This window comes from Triticum urartu, chromosome 3 (genome assembly GCF_003073215.2).
Source record: "Triticum urartu cultivar G1812 chromosome 3, Tu2.1, whole genome shotgun sequence".
Lineage (NCBI taxonomy): Eukaryota > Viridiplantae > Streptophyta > Magnoliopsida > Poales > Poaceae > Triticum > Triticum urartu.
In genome coordinates this window covers 603,803,371-603,809,064 of record NC_053024.1, presented here as the reverse complement: position 1 = coordinate 603,809,064, position 5,694 = coordinate 603,803,371, and the positions used below count along the sequence as shown (strand labels likewise).

General features: G+C 45.3%; 1 pseudogene; it reads right to left on the bottom strand.

The window, feature by feature from the left end:
• Positions 1 to 818: 818 nt before the first annotated feature.
• LOC125547014 lies at positions 819 to 3,922 on the bottom strand (annotated as a pseudogene).
• Positions 3,923 to 5,694: the final 1,772 nt, after the last annotated feature.

Sequence of the window (5,694 nt, the reverse complement as noted above, 5' to 3'; positions counted from 1 at the left end):
AATTCTTAAGTAATTTATTACAGCCCATTTTCTGCCCAGGACCACGGCCAAAAAGTTCAACCTTATTTTGCATATTTCGGTGGAGTCCGAACTATTGTAATCCTGAAATGATAAACATTTTTAAGAACTTATTGATTTGCCAAAAAAATCGTTTTGTTTTTGTAAGCAAATAAGACGTGGGAAAATTGAGTTGGTTTAAGGGAAAACCAGTGTAAAAAAATCAGCGCTGGGAGGGAAAACAACAACAAAAATAAGGATTTAAATATGAAAAGGGAACTTTATGTATTTTCAATATAATGATCCGTGTATATGAACTAGTAAAACTATAGGTAGAGATAAGAAAACAGATGTAGGACATGGCGTTTCAAGAGGAAAATAGAACTGGGTTGTGTGTTTGATTCAGTAAAAAAACTGCCTGCGGATGTTGTAAGACAAAATATAACTAACGCTGGCGGGCTAGAGGCCAGTAGATACCCGGTGGATCTTTGTGCCCCGTTGTCGTTATGGGCTGGGCCTGTTAAAAACAAAACCAAGCCTGGGCAGTCTACAACCCAGCTGAAACTTGCTCGACCTGAAAAACCAATATACCTGCTCAAAAACGAGAGAGTTCTGCAAGTACAGACTAATAACTGAGATGCAGTAGGTATATTGTTTTTCCATCATGATAATAAGTGCATGCACTTGTTTCAAAAAATTTGGAGAACTGGAAATTCGAACGACAGGTGCTTATGCTACCCATCAAATAAAAATCCGGTGCCTGAAAATTCGTTTTGAAACAAATGATTCAGCTTTATATCCACGTCGACCCTCGGCATGGTGGTTGGAAGAAAATGCCAAGTTCATACCGAAAGATCGTTAACAACAATACCAACTTGCGAATGACAAGGTAGTACAAGTACCAGTACCAAACTAACTTATAATCTTTTTACTCCTGGCCCTAGTGTTCGTCTGGTAGAAAATCTTGCAGAGGACCAGCTCCCGCTCCTTCTCTTGCTCCAGGTCCCCAAGGTGGTACTGGTGCATCACCCAGTTGGTCCTCTGCTGGTCGAAGTTTTTGTTGGTGTGCAGCACCAGAACCTTTTTGCTGCCTGTCTGCCGGCCATTGACCACCACCGGCAAGGTATTACCGTTCTTGTGCCACATCGCGTGCATGCCGCACTCCGATAGTATCTTGCAACGTGTCCATGTGCCCTTTTTGAACGCCCTGGAATTGTGCTAGAATGCTTGCTTAGGCCACTCAGTGTGATACCTGCAGTATTGTCGAATACATGATTTAGTGTACGTGGTTGGCATTTTCATAACATCTTTGGCATGTTGCAATCACTTGTTTCACTCTTTATTAACTGTCAAATTGTAATTGCTTCACTAGGTCTGCGTCTAAAAAGAAAAATAGAGCTATAAACAAAGGAATATGTTTGTGCAAGTAGACGGCTGATCGGCTGTCTTACCTAGAAGTTTCTTAGGAAGGGTGTAGCATATGTCGTGTTCGCGGTCGATGGTTGGTATGAACAAATCGATGAGAGGGTGAGATCTCGTGCTGTCAGCAGTCACTTTGGCCTCAAGGTTCTTGATAAGCTCCTGATCCGTGGGATCAAACTTGACGCTAGCCAGTAGCACCGGCCAATCCTTCTTGGACTTGCGTCGGTTAATTCCAGTTATATGGTACTCAATGTATGATCAATCGACTGTTTTAAGTGAATGATGAAAGATTTCAACAGATAAGTGGTACTCCAAATCTGAAGTCCACAATACCCAAAGACGCCGCCGGGATTCTTGTGTCACCTCACACGCAGCGTGTTGTCACATCAATTCAATGTGTGGACATGATGAATAATTTGACCGATGTATATGATACGTCCATTTTGCATCATGCTTTTATATCGATATTCATTGCATTATGGGCTGTTATTTCACATTATGTCACAATACTTATGGCTATTCTCTCTTATTTTACAAGGTTTACATAAGGAGGGAGAATGCCAGCAGCTGGAATTCAAGGCTGGAAAAGGAGCAAATATTAAAGACCTATTCTGCACAACTCCAAAAGTCCTGAAACTCCACAGAATACCTTATAATAAATAATGAAAAATCTTCGCCAAAGATGAAGACCAGGGGGCCCACACCCTTTCCACGAGGGTGGGGGGCGCCCCCCCCTAGGGCGCGCCCCCTACCTCGTGGGCCCCTGGTGGCTCTCCGATGACCATCTTCTGCTATATGAAGTCTTTCATCGAGAAAAAAAATCAGAAGCAACCTTTCGGGACGAAACTTCGCGTCATGAGGCGGAACCTTGGCGGAACCAATCTAGGGCTCCAACAGAGCTGTTTTGCCGGGGAAACTTCCCTCCCGGAGGGGGAATCATCGCCATCGTCATCACCAACGCTCCTCTCATCGGGAGAGGGCAATCTCCGTCAACATCTTCATCAGCACCATCTCATCTCAAAACCCTAGTTCATCTCTTGTATCCAATTCTTGTCTCCAAGTTCAGGATTGGTGCTAGTAGGTTGCTAGTAGTGTTAATTACTCCTTGTAGTTGATGCTAGTTGGTTTAATTGGTGGAAGATCATATGTTCAGATCCTTTATGCATATTATTACCCCTCTAATTATGAACATGAATATGCTTTGTGAGTAGTTACGTTTGTTCCTGAGGACAAGGGAGAAGTCTTGCTATTAGTAGTCATGTGAATTTGGTATTCGTTCCATATTTTGATGAGATGTATGTTGTCTAGCCTCTAGTGGTGTTATGTGAACGTCGACTACATAACACTTCACCATTATTTGGGCCTAGAGGAAGGCATTGGGAAGTAATAAGTAGATGATGGGTTGCTAGAGTGACAGAAGCTTAAACCCTAGTTTATGCGTTGCTTCATAAGGGGCTGATTTGGATCCATATATTTCATGCTATGGTTAGGTTTACCTTAATACTTTTGTTGTAGTTGCGGATGCTTGCAATAGAGGTTAATCATAAGTGGGATGCTTGTTCAAGTAAGAACAGCACCCAAGCACCGGTCCACCCACATGTCAAATTATTAAAGTACCGAACGCGAATCATATGAACGTGATGAAAACTAGCTTTACGATATTCCCATGTGTCCTCGGGAGCGCTTTTACTTATATAAGAGTTTGTCCAGGCTTGTGTAACACCCCGGCTGTAATTTTCCCAATATGTATTCCAACTCTTGCCGTTTCCAGCCTTAAGTTATTTTATTTTCTTGGGTTCGGGTTTTTGTCTCCGTGTATTGTTATCGTTGTCATGCATCTCATATCATGTCATCATGTGCATTGCATTTGCATACGTGTTCATCTCTTGCATTCGAGCATTTTCCCCGTTGTCCGTTTTGCATTCCGGCGCTTCGTTCTCCTCTGGTGGTCATTTCTACCTTTCTTTCGTGTGTGGGGATTAAACATATCCGGATTGGACCGAGACTTGTCAAGCGGCCTTGGTTTACTACCGGTAGACCGCCCGTCAAGTTTCGTACCATTTGGACTTCGTTTGATGCTCCAACGGTTAACCGAGGGACCGAAAAGGCCTCGTGTGTGTTGCAGCCCAACACCCCTCCAAGTTGGCCCAAAACCCACCAAAACCTTCTCCATCATCTAGAGCGATCGATCACGATCGCGTGGCCGAAAACCGCACCTCATTTGGACACTCCTAGGTCCCTCTATGCCTATATATAGACCCCCCATTCCAAATCCCGGATCTCCTCTCCCCCTAACCCTAAATTCCACCTCGCGCGCCACCGGACATGTCCGGATCAGACCGGACGCGTCCGCCCCGCCGCCTCAGCCACTCCCGCGCCGCCACGTCGCTGCCGCCGACCCGCGCGCCGCCGAGGCCCGACGGGCCCAGATACGGCCCTCCCGGCCCGTTCCTCCGCCGCCCGCGCCCGGCTCCTTCTTCCCCCGAGCGCCGCCGCGTGCCATCGCCGGTATCTCGCCGCCCCGCCGCCGTGGTCGCCGTCGCCGACCTCCGCCACTCCGCCCGCTTCCTCCGCCGCCCTTCGCCGGCGTGGCCCCGCCGCCGCGTGCCTCCTCCTCCGCAGCGCCTACGCTCCGGCCACCTCGCCGGCGAGCTCCGGCCGGCGAGCCCTCTCCTCCGGCGAACTCAAGCGCCGGCAACCACTGTTCCGGCGAGCTCCGTCCGTGCCTCGGAATCCGTGCCAAGAACCCTAGATCTGGAGGTGGTATTTTTCGTCTAAGTCCCCGAAATTCCCTTGTTCATGTGCATAAATTCATCATGTCGTAACTTTGCATCCGTAGCTCTGTTTTGGGCATATAGCATATCAAAATGTTCATCTCAGAGAGTACATCATTTCATTCCACTGCACCATTTTCATTTGAGTTCATATTGATGCCCGAAATGCTGTTAGAAGAGTGCTACTTGAGATAATTGTCAGATCTGCTGCTCCATTTAGATATTTGTCATTTTTGCCATGATTATTGTGTGCATGATATGCCCATGAGCTCTACATATGTTTTGTTAAGGGTTTTGCCATCTTTCCAGAGGTGTAACCCATGTATTTTTGTGATGTGTGTGGTGACTAGCACAAGCTTGCAAAGTGAGGCACTTGGAATGCTGATTTCAGGGACTTAGCATTTCCACTAAGTCCTTGACCTGTTTATCTCATGTTGCCATATGTTCATGTTGTTTCCGAGTGATCCGTGCCTCTTTTGAGGATGATCGGTAAGGATGTTTTGTTAATATTGTAGTGCTCTATCCATCCATGTCTTTGTTTGCAATTATGTAGCACCGTAGCTTGAGTCAATCGAGCTCGACTTTTGCTACTTCGTAAATCTGGGCAGATTGTCTACTTGTTAGCGATTTTACCGAGGATGTTGTAGTTGATCCGTGCATGCTATGCTATTGTTCTTACCATGTCTAGCTTTCATTTTTTGTATTCTTGCTAGATGTATGCTTAGATTATCATGACTTGCTCCGTAGTGAGTGCATCGAGCTCGTAAACATGCCTACTTGATATATGTTTTCAGCATGCTCCAGTTTTCACAAAGTCTGTGATCTGATTATGTTTTTGCCATGTTCACATGCTTGCAATTGTATTTTCTGATCCGTTTTGGCTCAAGGTCACTAAGGTACTTTTGTTAAGCTCTTTGAGTAGCTCCATGCCATGCTTTACTTTGCCATGTTCAGGTCCTGTAGCATATAGTTTTGTTGCTCCGAAGAGTGCTACCTGATCTGAAATTCCAGACAAGTGTTAATTTCACTAAGTCTGAAATCTGTTTGTCATATGCATTTTTGCCATGCTTGTTTGAACCTGTTAATGGATGAATTGGCCGTAGCTCAGTGCTAGACTTTTGTTAAGAATCTTGAATGCATACCTGCCATCTATTTTTTTTGTCATGTTTGAGTGCTGTAGCATGTTGATCTTATTGCATTTAGATGGCTACTTGCTGTAAATCGCAGAATGTGGCCATATTTGATTTGCTTGCCATTTCCAAACCGTAACTCCGATTCCGGCATTCTTTATATAGTTTTCAAGCGATTTCATCTCATCTTTCTAGTGGCACACTTGGATTTCCATGTTGAGGCCAGGTTCATGCATTCCTTGTCAAATCTTGCATATGCATCCTGCATCGCATCCCGCATAGCATACCATCCTTGCATCATATTGTTTGATCCTTGCACGTGGTTGATTGTGTTCCGTTTGCTTGTTTTTCTTGTTTGGGTAGATCCGGGA